Consider the following 12,822-nt stretch of genomic DNA (forward strand, 5'->3'; position numbering starts at 1 on the left):
GGCGGGGCCGGCGCGCGGGGCGGGGCTCGGGGCGGGCGGCGGGGCGGGGCCGGCGGGCGGGGCGGGGCGGGGCCGGCTGGGGGCGGGCCCGCGAGGCTCCGCTTGCGGACTCCAGTGCCCCCGGCGCTCGCGCGGTTTCCTTTCTTCTCGGAAGCGGCCGTTCTGCAGTCGCGGAGCGAGGCGGCCGCCGGGCCTCTCGGGACCGCGGGCGTGCTGGGCTTCGCTGGGCCCGGAAGGAAGTCTTTGATCGACGCGGGTGGGGCCCGGGCTGGGAGGAGCGGAACTCCGTGGGCGGGAGACCCGCGGGGGTGGTGGGCCGTGGGAGCGGCCTTCTCGGGTGACCCCGCCTGAGTTGGGCCGGGGGTCTGTACAGAGAGAGGCACTGTTCAAATGCACGCATGCAACAGCCGTGATCTCTGCGCGCGTGGGCCCTCTTTGCGAGAGTCCGCCCTCCGCCACGTGGCTTTCAGGAAAGACCTGCGGTACCGCCTGTTTTCCCGACACATTCCAAGAGGAGTTTGCTTTTAGGAGAAAAGCCATATGGTGCTCATGTAGGTCTGTCCTTAAAAGTGTGGGAAGGCGAACGGTGGGGAAGCGGGGAGGCCGAACTCCCTCGACCCCGGCTCAGTTTCGCAGGAACGGTCTCCTCTCGGGTAGGGGCACCACGTTGTACCTCATCGTCTTGCCCCCGTTCCCTGCACGTCGGGGTAAAGATGCACTCTGCGGAAAGAGAGGAATGGGGGGGCAGGGGGCGCGAGCGTGGGTAGCAAGTATGGCGCGGAGGCCCGCCGGTACAGATCCAGCCTCGTCCCTTGTCTCCCGGGGTCTGCTGTCCCAGTTCGGATGGAATAACCTGTTCTGAAGAGTTTTTGGTCCAGTCCCTCTTAAGCCCTCGGAGCCAATTCCACTCACCTGTCTTGATTTGCAATGCTTCCTAAGTTTGCATGTTGTTCTTGCTAAGAACCCATAGCTGATGCGGGAGAGCCACCAAGAGTCCTGCTTTGGGTGGGAAACCTCCCCGAGATGATCTCAGGTAAGTCCATCAATATGGACATGACTGATCATAGAGATTAAGTGGGGCCATCTGTCCTAAATTTACAGACTTCCATCTGTTGATTCAAGCAAGCCAGCAAATACTCCCTGGCATCCACCATGGACAAAAAAGCAAACACTGCACATTTAGGTTTTGGTTACTCTACTCAACTGGGGAATCTGGTTCAGGAATGAATTGTTCTGGTGACTGTCTAGCCCATCAACCAAGCATTTCACAACCCAGGTTCAACCTGCCTTTCCAGCCTTGGTTCGGCCGCCCATGGACAAGGGTGCTTTCTGGTTCCTGGCCATTTGCATACATTGTTCTCTTTCTGAAACGCCCTTCTCTTGTTCTTTTAGCCAACCTACCTCTAATGCTTCCTTTAAGGCTCAGTGTACATGTACCTGGGAGTATGGGGTGGAATATACGATGCCTCCAGAAGAGAAATGAGAAATATGGAAGACAAGATGTCCACTTGCCGTTTTCTCCTGGGACTGACCTTGATTGACGCCCTTTGATCTTGTCTGTTGTCTGATTTCTGCACCACCAGCTTTGCTTTGACAACAGCGGCACAGAACTGGGGGTCGGCCCACAGTTTCCTCCAGTCTGAGAAGGGGGCGGTGGAAGGGGCAAGGGACTGTGTCTTTCCTGCCCTCTTACAAAGTCCTAGGAGAGGTCTGGACTCCCTGGGGAAGATCTAGTCCCAGTGTCATGTCAGGCTCTGCCCCCGTCACTGGATGAACACTTGACTTTGGTGCCGTGAGAAATTAAAAGAACAGTGCCGGAGCCCTTGGCAGTCTGGCTCTCCCCTACTTTTCCAGCCTGATGTCTGGTCCCCTCTCTGTAACCTCACTGGACTCCTCAAAGTTCTGCAAACATTCCAGAGCCTTCCATGCTGCTGTGTGTTTGCTCCTGCTCTTCCCTTGGCCAGGATGCCTCCTGATCTCTCCTGGGCAGTTCTCGCTCATCTCCCAGGATTCCCTCCTGTGTCACCCTCTCCCCAGACATCAGGCAGATTTAAGTGCCCTGATCCCCCTGCTCATACTTCGATCACAGCAACCAGCCAGCGTGATCTTCCTAGAATGTAAGTCACATCATGCTATTCCCCTGCGACCTTCCAGGGTCCAGAATCATGGCCCTTACACAGCATCATCCCTGGGGCTCTTCCTGCCCTGTTTTCTACCTTCTCCCCTTCACTTACTCAGCAGCAGCCTTTTAGTTTTTTAGAAATGCCAAATCAGTTCCCACCCCAGAGCCTTTGTGCTGGCTGCCCCCTCATGCCATTTAGGTGTCTGCTCATCTCAGAAAAGCTCTTCTTGGATGCCCTACCGCACAGTTCTAAGTGACTTTGTAGCATCTAGCACTATCCATCATCATGCTCATGTATATGCTTATTGTTAGGCTCTCCCTCAAGGATGCAAGTTTCATGGAACCAGAGACTATCTCTGAAAGCACATTTCTGATTTCACTCCCATCACGTATTGCTGCAATACAGTGGACACTGGTCATATTTATGGCCACTCATCTCCTTTTGATTAGCTTGCCTTCCTTTAGGTGTCAAATCCCCAGCCTCCTTGGCAGCCGGGCTCAAGACTGTGAGCTAGGCTCTGCCAAGCTGGCTCATCCGTGGGAAACTTAGATGCAGGTTTGAGCAGCCCAAGGGAACCGGCCCCGTCTGGAGCCGCCGGCGCTGCGGGTACACATACCAGCATTGGCCAGGAGCTGCAGTGTAGACACTTTCTCACTGGACTAGTTTTGCAGGGTTTGGGGTGTAGCCTCAGTCGTGATTCTCTGCACTTTCCAACAATCCCGAGAGCTTCCCAGTATCTTCAGCATCTTCCTTCTCTGCTCCATCAGCATCACTCAGCTTTTCTTTCCGCAACTAAGGATCCCGACTCTTTACAGTTGGACATGTCTTCTCCCCCCTCCGTCAGACGCTCTTAGAACGCGGTGGACAATGTCCTAGCAGAGTTCACAGTCTAGGGACACGCTGTCTAGTTGCTGACGCAGAATGGTGGATGCTACGATGAGATCATGGAAAAGCACATATTGCAGCGAGGGTCTGTGTCTATCTGTACCTGGGAGTCCAGCGCACTTCCCATCGTATCGACGGCATGGAATGAAGGTGGGTGGACATAGACAGAGCAAAGCTCAGGGACTCTGCTCCCTCAGGGATTCTGTTCTTCTCTCCATTCTGTATTTCCCATACGTCTGTGTCTTAGAATGAAGGTCCCCTGAGCACGAAGCAGAGACGGGGACCATCGTTCTTTCAGTCAGCTAATGTCCAAAAATTTAGTGGACACATGTCATACACCAGGCATGGGGCTAGGTGCTGGGAAATAGCAAATAACACAGATTCCACCTCCCTCATAAAATGATAGACCCAGTGAGTGGTTTAACAGTGAGCTGGTTTTGAGTTAAGAATGGCAGAGTCTATTTCTCTTGTGACTGCACAGAAGGTCCAGAGATTTCGGGTTGTATCACTGAAACCTGCTTATATCCCACTGTAAGTTCTTATTCATCAAAAGAGAAGGAGGTGATCAAGGACCGCTCATCTGGTTAGACGTGCACAGGTAATTACCTTCTAGCGACGTGTGAACCAATCTGTTGATACGTCAATATTTGCACGAGGAGCGAATCAGAATTTGCTGGACTTTGAGACCGTGAGGGAGCGGCAACTTTGACAAGGCAGGGGGAGGACCTAACAAAAGAGTGTGAGTTGGTCTGTGGCCATTTCCGTGTTCTCCACAGTTTCCTGTCAACTTCCATTTCAGCAGATTGACAGCCCGTTGTACGCTGTGATTAAGTCTTCACGGTGAAGGCTGATTCACTGGGTCCCCTCCTCTTCTGTACCTCTGCTTCCTCTCTGTGTTCTGGAGCCCCTGCTCTCCTCACACCTTCTTCTTCCCTCCGCTTTCAGTTTTTCCTTTCTGTTTCTTCCCTCAGAGTACCACTCATCCAAAAAGCACTCCTGGGTATCGATTTTGTATTCAGGCTCTGCAGGATTCTCGCATTAAGGCAAGAGAAACAGCAGAAATACAACACTGCAAACGCAAGTAAAGGTGAAGATTCAACACACAGAGAACAGTGAGGTTCCAAACATGGAGGTCAGATTAGAAGGAGTTCTGGGTAGACTACGGTTTTTAAGGAATGACTTCTCAAAAAGGGAGCGGGGAGCTGTGTCTGAATCCAGAGGAATTGTTAGGGGAGAGGTGGCGGTGGTGAGTTTCTGGTGTGCAATCGGAGCAGGATTACGTTGTGCCAGGAGGACAGGAGGAAGATGGGATCCAGGCTCAGAGGCTTCAGGTGGTGGACACAGGAAAGTCCCACGGGCTCTTCCACTGTTAGTTGCAGGTTGTTCATCAGCAACTGCCCTGCCTCTCTTCTCTGGACGAGGCTCTAGGGATTCAGCTTACCTGAAGCCAAAGTCACTGACTGCCACCTACCCCATTCTTTACTGTTCCTACTTCTTCGAGCCTTCATGTGGACGAAGCTCCAAGTCCCCCGCCATTGTTCCTAGCTGCCCCTGATCACAAGCACTTTCTATAGCAAGAGTTTCATTGCTAATCATGGCGAAGAAATTGACAAAAGATAAAATAGCTCTTATGAGGAAGTAAAAAAAATATCTGAAATAAAGTTCTTACAATCATGATCCCTGCTCAATATTTCCTGCCTCCCATCTGGGAAATGGGGGCATAGGGCTTACCATCCATTCACTCAGCAGAAGTTGGAGCCTTGGAAAACACACACAGCCCCACAAGGAAGCACCAGAAATCAGGGCTCTGCTGAGGAAACATGGCGGTTACTTCAGAATAAGTAGTCAGGAAGTCTTCTCTAAGCAGGTAACGGTGGTGCTCAAAGCCATGAGTCCTTACACGGAGCCATGTGAAAAAACCAGGGGAAGTACAGCTCAACGAAGCTCAGTGTGTTGGGGGACCAGAAAGGAAGTCACTGTGGCTGAAGGTTAGTGAGTAAGGGCAGAGGGGTACACAGTGAGGTTTGGGGGTTTTCAGGCGAGGAGTTTGGGTTTTTTTTTTTTTTAAGATTTTTATTTATTTATTTGAAGAGAGAGACACAGCGAGAGAGGGAACACAAGCAGGGGGAGTGTCAGAGGGAGAAGCAGGCTTCCCGCGGAGCAGGGAGCCCCATGCGGGGCTCGATCCCAGGACTCGGGGATCACGACCTGAGCCGAAGGCAGACGCTTAACAACTGAGCCACCCAGGCGCCCCAGGAGTTTGGGTTTTAATTTGAACATGATGGAAAGCCATTCGAGAATTGGCAAAGGGACATGTTATGATTTATATATTTAGGGAGGGTCACACCAGTTGCTCTAGGGGAAGAGGAGTCTGGTTAGGGGGCTACTGTGTGGTGTCTTGAACTGGGGTGGGAGTGGTGACAACGGAAGCAGCGAATGGGTTTGGGGTGTAGATTGGGTGTGCAGTCAACAGAATGTGGTTGTTAAGAGAAAGAGAAAGTAAGGCTGACCCCTAGGTTTGTGGCGTGAGCAACTGGGTGGGCAGTAGCTCCACACCCCCTATCCTGGAATACTCACACGCACTGTCTGAGTTCTGTCTCACTGTCCCTCTGTCATTTCTGGGTCCCTCATAGCGGCCTCCCTCCAGAATGCACACACAGAGCGCCACGGTGGAACCCAACCTTTCAATGATATTCTGTTGGTGTCTGCATGGGTCAAAGGGTCCCTGAGTGGCGTTGGGGGTTACCAAAGTCCCTCTCACCCCAGAGTAGTGCACTTTGGGTATCACCTGGACTGAGACAGAGAGGAAATAAGAAATATCGTTGAAGAGATGTAACTGTTTTTTGGAGGATCATTGGAGTGTTGGGGAAATAAAACAGATTCCAACAAAGACCCCTCTGTGCTCTCTGTCAATACGGAAGAGAAAGAGAACACGGTCTCAATGTTGGGTAAGCGCTATCAGTGATAACGTGGACATAAGCTAAAAGGGACTACAAAGTCTGGAGAGACTTTACACAAATTTATACAGAACGTAGAAGAGAGAAAAATGAAAACTTATTTCTGTGGCAGACAATAGGGTGTGCCTTTTAGAAAGAGAGTGTGTGTGCATGAGCAAGGGGAGGGGCAGAGGGAAAGGGAGAGAGAGAACCTCAAGGAGACTCCCTGCTCCCTGCTGAGCTTGGAGTCTGACACTGGCTCAAGGGGTGGGGGGGGGGGTTCCTCAATCTCATGACCCTGAGATCATGACCTGAGCCGAAATCAAAAGTCGGACACCCAACCGACTGAGCCAACCAGGGGTCCCTCAAATGACTTTAAATGCCCTTTGATTGCTAAACTAATTTCTTAATGTGGAATGGGAGGCCCTGCAGGACCTGGGTTGGGTTACCCCCTCATTAGAGACTCAGAGGAGTGTTAACTTCGAAGGTGATAAGAAATCGGTAAAAATCATCCAAAAGTTCTTTGCTGAGCTTTCCCTGTAATTGCAGCATGGAGGAAGGAACAAAATAGTATAAGATGTGGCCAAGCTCTTAGGCTCTTATATTTGGGTAAATGAAACTTTTCCGTATGACAGGTAAGTAATAACATACCACCAAAAGGGATATCTGAGAAGGTGAGGGCTGCTGAGTTGGGAGGAAGAACCACCAGGGGTATGTTGGGCCCTTTCCTAGAACTAAATATCTATTTTTCCTTATTGTATTTTTTAAGCTTGCCTCCCCAACTTGTAATAATTCTTTTAAATTTTAAGCGTCTGCAATTCCAACTATATATATCACACAAAAACACCATTCTTAGAAAAAAAAAGCTTGGGGAAAAAAGGACTCAGGCTTTAATAGTTATTTTTCTGATAGATAGTTCTCTAGGTAACTCTTCTTTTTTTTTCCTTTCTACTTCTGTGAATTTGCCAATTTTTCTAAAATGAATATTTATTGCATTTAAAGTAATATTTTTAAGCCCTTATTTTAGGACAGTAAGTGTAATAATGATAAAAATGTGTCTATGATTACTCTACAATTAGGTACTAGGCAAAAGACAAACATGATTTAATCTTCTCTTGGAGCTTAGACCTGAGGAAGAAAAGAATAAAACAAAATTTTCTCTGTGATGGATGAGCAAACTCCAGAACTTATTCAAATTCTTTCCCCCAAAGATATCAGGGAGTCCCTTTCCAATGGTCCAGTCTTTGTGCAGATGTTGCTGCTGTCTGCCTGATCGCCTGACTTCTATCTTGGTGGAGTTAACCTTGGAAAGAGGATTGTCTTGGGACTCAAGATACTTGTTTGTGATAGCTGATCTGCAGTTGACTTTCTGTGTATATGGTCAAGTTATCTAACCAGTTTTACCCTTGATTTCTTCACCTCAAAAATAAGGGATTTACGTGCGTTGCCGACGGGAATGTAAAAGGGTGCCAATGATGTGGGAAACAGGTTGGTGATTCCTCAAAGGGTTAAATATAGAATTATCCTATTACCCAACAATTTTACTCCTAGGTTTAGACTCAAGGAATAAAAAAGATATTTCTAAGCCAATATTCATAGCATTTTTCACAGTACTGAAAGGTGGAAACAATCCATCAACAGAGGAACAGATAAACCAAAATTGTAAACGGTAGATGGATAGAAACTGTTCGACACCAGTGAGCAAAGCTCAGACACCAGCTGGGTGTCCAACGACTCAGTTCACTTCTGACACCATCTCCGTGGAGAGAGCACCAGATTGCACAGGGGAGGGGTTCAGTCCTCCCTCCCCCACCAAAAACACACTTCAGAGGCCACCTGCCAGTCACCCAGATTAGCTGTGCTTCTGACCGACTGGCTATAAATCAGAGGCTCCCATGGCCCGTCCTTGGGTTTGATGAATTTGCTAGAGTGGCTCACAGAGCTCAGAGAAACATTTTACTCACGAGATTCCTGGCTTATTGTAAAAGGATGGAACTCAGGATCAGTAGGAATGGGGGGAGGGCACGGAGCTTCGCCCTCTCTGGGGCACCTCTGTCCCCCAGGTCTCCACAGTGTCACTCTGCCTGCTCTCTGAGCCCTGTCCTCTTTGGTTATTTATGGATGCTTCATTTCATAGGCATGGTTGATTTAATCATGGGTCACCCGCGAGCATTTTTACCTACAGCCCCTCTCTCCTTCCTGGAGGTCAGGGGGTGGGACTGCAAGTTCCAACCCCAAATCACCTGGTTGGTTCCCCTGGCAACCAGTTCTCCCCCCCCCCATCAGGTGACCGAGGGGCTTTCCAAAACCCACCTCATTAACATAACAAAAGACACCTTGAACTTTCTCACAGCTTGGGAAATTCTGAGGGTTTAGAAGCTCTCAAGCTGGAAAGGGAAATGAAGACCAAATATATGTTTCTTACTATAAACCATAATACCCGGGGCACCTGGCTGGCTCAGTCGGTGGAGCGTGTGACTTTTGATCTTGGGGTCATGAGTTCAAGCCCCATGTTGGACATGGAGCCTCCTTAAAAAAAAATCACACTACACAGCATAGAGAGGAATATTCTTCAGCCAGCAAAGGGAATGAAGTTCTGATGCATGCTCTGCGTGGATGAACTCCAGAAACATCATGCTGAGTGAAATGAGCCAAGCACAGAAGGCAAATAGCCCGTGATTCCACTCCGTCGAGGTACCCAGCATCGAGACAGAGTCGGTTGGAGGTTACCAGGGGCTGGGGGTCGGCAGGGTGGCAGTTATCGTGTAATGAGTACGAGTGTCTGTTGGGATAATAAAAAATTCTGGAAATACCTAGTACTGGTGGTTTGTACAACACTGTGAATGTGATTAATGTCACAGCACTGTACACGTAAATTTATTTTTTTCTCCTTGAAGATTTTATTTCTTTATTTGAGAGAGAGAGAGCATGCACAGTGGAAGGACAGAGGGAGAAACAGACTCCCTGCTGAGCAGGGAGCCCGATGGGGGACTCGATCCCAGGACCCCCTAGGACCGCAGGATCACAACCTGAGTCAGCCCTGAGACAAAGTCAGACGCTTAACTGACTGAGCCACCTGGGCTCTGTGGGCAGGACGCACCTCCAAACAGCCCTGCACGCTTCCTGTCTTATTCCCGCTGGCCTCATTAATCCCTGACTTGGTTTCTTGCCTGTCCTGTGGCATTTGAATTTGTGGCCCCTCGCATATATCAGTGATCGGGTGAATTGTTTCTGAGAGCCCTTTGCTTGGGTTGTCAATTTTTATAAAGCAAAGTGTCAGAGAAATTTCTTTTTCTTTTAGTTCCTTTCTTACCTCATCTACAACATGGAAGGAGCTGGTCTGGGCGACCACACAGGATTTCAGGTTTCCATAGCTGACACACATGTATGTGAGTAATTTTGTGAGCATAGAGTTCTAGAGAATACTTAAAGAGATTTTTCACGCATGCGGTCTCTGAAGTTCGATCATGGCTTCCACAAATATTCAAGCATTTTATCACAACTTTGAAAAGCCTCTACTTTTAATTGGGTTTATTTTCTATTTCAAAAAGAGTCATAAGTATTACATGAAGGTTGAAAGAAAATTTAAACAATACACAGAAGTGCATAAAAAGTCCTTCCTCTCTTCCTCCCTGGGGGGAAACCACAAGTGTGGGGTGATTCTCTTTTCAGATCTCTGTTTTTGTTTGTAGTTTGTTTTTGTCTTTGCACATTTAGTTATGTAGAAATTTGCATGTGCATTTATATGAACATGAAAACATAGAACATAGGTCTTTTTTTTCCCCACAAAAAAGGAATTATACTCCAGTTACTGTTCTGCAACTTGCTTTTTAAATTTGACAATATACTGTGATCATTTTTCCATATCTACACAAAGAGATGCGCTTCATTCTTTGTGATGACTATGAAACATCAGAGCAAGGTGTCATTTACTGAAACATAATTAGTTTGACAGATATGTAGGTCATCTCTGATTTCTACTAATATAAATTCATGGCACTGTGAGCATCCTTCAGCCTGGCAACATGGAAAAAGTAATTTTGAGGAGTATATTCTTACGAACGCGATTGTTCAGTCAGGGCATATGTGTTTTAAAAATTCTGATCCATGTTGTGAAGTGCACTTTAAAATCTACATTCCCGCTGTTGCTCACACTGCACATTACCTCTTTGTCTTTTGCTCAGTTTGCATTTCCCTTTCTATTAACTGAGATGGCACACCTTTGGTTACTTTATTGGGCATTTGTATGTATATGTATAAACTATTTGTTTATATATTCAGTTGCCTAACTCTCATGCGAGCTGTGTACGTGAAAATATATCTCTGTGCTAAGAGTTGTTTCAAAACCCGGCTCCTGGCTCGGAGAGTGCGTATGCTCTCACTCCTGGCCCGCGTGTCAGCTTCCTCTTGTTGCAGCTTGCACAGGTCTGAGTCAGCCCTGAGACAAGTGACTTCTGTTCTTTTCCCAGAGCCACTAGCTCGGTGCAGTGTGTAATTTAAGAGGAAAGGAAAGAAAAGAAATGACAAAGGTCTCACTGGCCTTTAGATGATCATAATCGAATGCTGTGAAATGTACATGGAAGCAAGTACAACGAAAATAATGAAAACCACTTGCCTTTGATCAGTGCTTTGTGGTTTACATTCTTTTGATAAATAAGACATGTAAATGAATAATGAAAATATTAGGTAAAAGAATGTAAGTCCCATAACTTGGGGCTTGGGGGAACTAGAATTCAGTTGGCGGGTGTGGGGACTGGAACTGTGGAACGGGAGAATTCCAAGGAGGACAACGGAGAGTTGGAGGATGGGTTAGGAAGGATTTTTGTGGGTGGAAGAAAACTGCATAAACAGAGAGAACAAAAGGGTGGGGGTCTCTCTATCTTCCCTTGGAAATGAGCATAGCGTCTGGCATGTTTGGGAAGTGGTCACAGCAGTGAAGAATCGCCGATCAACTTTCTTTGGCGCATCATACTCCCGTTAACTCAACCTCAAGGTTCTATCATCATTTTCGTTACCAGCTGCGTCTCATTCTGGTTTGTACTGGGTGTGAGATGAGCTGAAATCTTCTGGTGTTTCCACAGGGACCTTGTCTGGACCGCGGGAGGAGGATGCCACATCCAGCCATCCTGTCCCTGACCTCCAGTCACAGTGATGTCCGTGAACCCACTGGTGCCTTTGTTGGTCTGCTACAACGTTCCGGAGACAGGTACAGCCCACCCGCTACGCCTCAGGGCCATGCCGGGGGCTGGGGAGACAGAGATGAGCACGTCATGCCCCCTTCCTTGTGGAACGTGGAGTCCACCACGGCTGGGGGAAGTGAAGCACTTAGATGCTTGGCTAGCTACGCGACACTCGAGTCCCCCGGCCCAGAGACAGCACATCCGAATCTGGTCTCACCCTTGCTCGGGGGCTGCCAAGGGGCCTGCTGGGGGCCTGGAGCTGAGGCAGCTCCTGAGGGGGTGGCGATTCGCCTTCTCATCCAGGGCAGCTTCGGTCCTAATTTACACTGCATTTTGCTCTATCTGTTCACAGCACGTGAGCACGCGTCAGTGGAAGGACATTGTACTGAAGCTTAAAATACTGATTTCTTGTTAATCCGATGGCTACGTGACCCTCTAGCATATGGGGAAGCCCGTGTGGCTCTTAATCTAATGTAGTTAAACACCTGTTACTGCTTTGAAGGTACTTTTGTTCAAATTGTTTGCTTTTGTATTGTCTTGTTCTAATGCTTGTTGTAATTCATAAATGTAACCATAATAAACTAACAGAATTTTCAACTTGCTGGATTTCCCTATCAACAAAACAATTGGTATTTTCCCCGTATCAAACAAATCAGGGTACTTTATTTTTTTATTTTTAAAGATTTTATTTATTTATTTGACAGAGAGAGCACAAGCAGGGGGAACAGGAGAGGAAGAGGGAGAAGCAGGCCTCCCACTGAGCAAGGAGCCCGATGCAAGGCTCAATCCCAGGGCCCTGGGATCAGGACCTCAGGACCTCAGGACCTGAGCCGAAGGCAGACACTTAACCACTGAGGCACCCAGGCGCCCCAGGGTACTTTATTTATAAACAGTCTGACTTCAGGATTAGGGAAGTCAGGGCGAATGGCGCTGTGGGGAGGCGTTGGGAGGGAGGCCCTTTGGCCTCATTCCTGCCACTGGTAACTTGGAGCCTGTGCCACGAGCTGTTGGCCCTGTTTTCCTCTTAGGGGACGTGAGGAGGGCTGATTTCACAGGGGAGTCTCTCGTGTCCCGTCCAGCTTCCAGAAACACCAGCAGCGCATGAACAACCGCACCCACGATGTCCGGGGACTCGAACATGGGCTGACCCCAGAGACGCGTGGCCACCCACCTGCCCAGGGAAAGGTGCCCGCCGGGCGGCAGCCTGATTTCCCATGTGTCCTTACTTCATCTGCAGGCCCAAGGGAGTCCCTCAGCTGCTCCAACTTCCGTTTCTTCAACCAGGGGAGGACGATAACCAGAGTACCCACGTCACAGTGACGGTAGAAAGGAGCAATGGGACGATCCGTAGAAAAGCCCCACTGCTGTCCCTGACACCTGAGCTGGCCCGTGTTCATGCTCTCTTTCTCTGAGACATGCGGGTCTAGCTTCCCCGGGTCCCTGTTAGCCAGGCGCTCTCAGGGTTTCTCCAGCGGAAGGACAGGCCTCCAGGATTATGCACAACAGTTACTGGCTAGTGGCGCCTGGGGGCTCAGTCGTTAGGCGTCTGCCTTCGGCTCAGGTCACGATCCCAGGGGCCTGGGATCGAGTCCGGCGTCGGGCTCCCTGCTCCGCGGGAAGCCTGCTTCTCCCTCTGCCCCTCACCCCGCTTGTGCTTGCGCTGTCAAATAAATAAAATATATTTCTTAAAAAGTTACT

The 12,822-nt window shown here is 49.0% G+C and overlaps 1 long non-coding RNA gene across 1 annotated transcript; it reads left to right on the plus strand.

Moving 5' to 3' along the window:
- Positions 1–10,458: 10,458 nt before the first annotated feature.
- LOC118013051 lies at positions 10,459–11,607 on the plus strand. The gene is made up of 3 exons (XR_004679918.1): positions 10,459–10,640; positions 11,026–11,150; positions 11,477–11,607. It is a non-coding gene; the product is annotated as an uncharacterized LOC118013051 (long non-coding RNA).
- Positions 11,608–12,822: the final 1,215 nt, after the last annotated feature.

The sequence above is a fragment of the Mirounga leonina genome, unplaced genomic scaffold (genome assembly GCF_011800145.1).
Source record: "Mirounga leonina isolate KUSES-001 unplaced genomic scaffold, KU_Mleo_1.0 Mir_153, whole genome shotgun sequence".
NCBI classification, from domain to species: domain Eukaryota; kingdom Metazoa; phylum Chordata; class Mammalia; order Carnivora; family Phocidae; genus Mirounga; species Mirounga leonina.